Consider the following 419-nt stretch of genomic DNA (forward strand, 5'->3'; position numbering starts at 1 on the left):
AATTTGAAGTCCAAAAAATTGAACCAATCCATTATAAAAGAAGTCCACACGGCTCCGGGGGGTTAATAAAGGCCTCGCGAAGCGAAGTGATGTGTTTGTGTAAGAAAAATATCCATATTTACAGCTTTATAAACCTAAATCTCTAACTTCCGCTAACTGTCGTACGTACGTTCACGAGAGAGTGGCGTCCAGCGGATGACGTAGGCATAACGTAAACTCCGGTGAGAATATGCTAGTCTCGCGAGAAACAAGTTTTGCTTACAGCAAAGGAAAACCAGTGTCCTCTTGGCTTATATTGAAATCCTCCGACATGCTTCTTTTTCAAATCCTCGTTTTGTACTTCTAATTAGTGACCGTTATTTTGTTTTGATCTCTCCCCTGCGCTTCCGCGTTCGTCACTTCTGAGCGGCGCATGCGCA

This window comes from Sinocyclocheilus anshuiensis, unplaced genomic scaffold (genome assembly GCF_001515605.1).
Source record: "Sinocyclocheilus anshuiensis isolate Anshui unplaced genomic scaffold, SAMN03320099.WGS_v1.1 scaffold572, whole genome shotgun sequence".
Taxonomy (NCBI): domain Eukaryota; kingdom Metazoa; phylum Chordata; class Actinopteri; order Cypriniformes; family Cyprinidae; genus Sinocyclocheilus; species Sinocyclocheilus anshuiensis.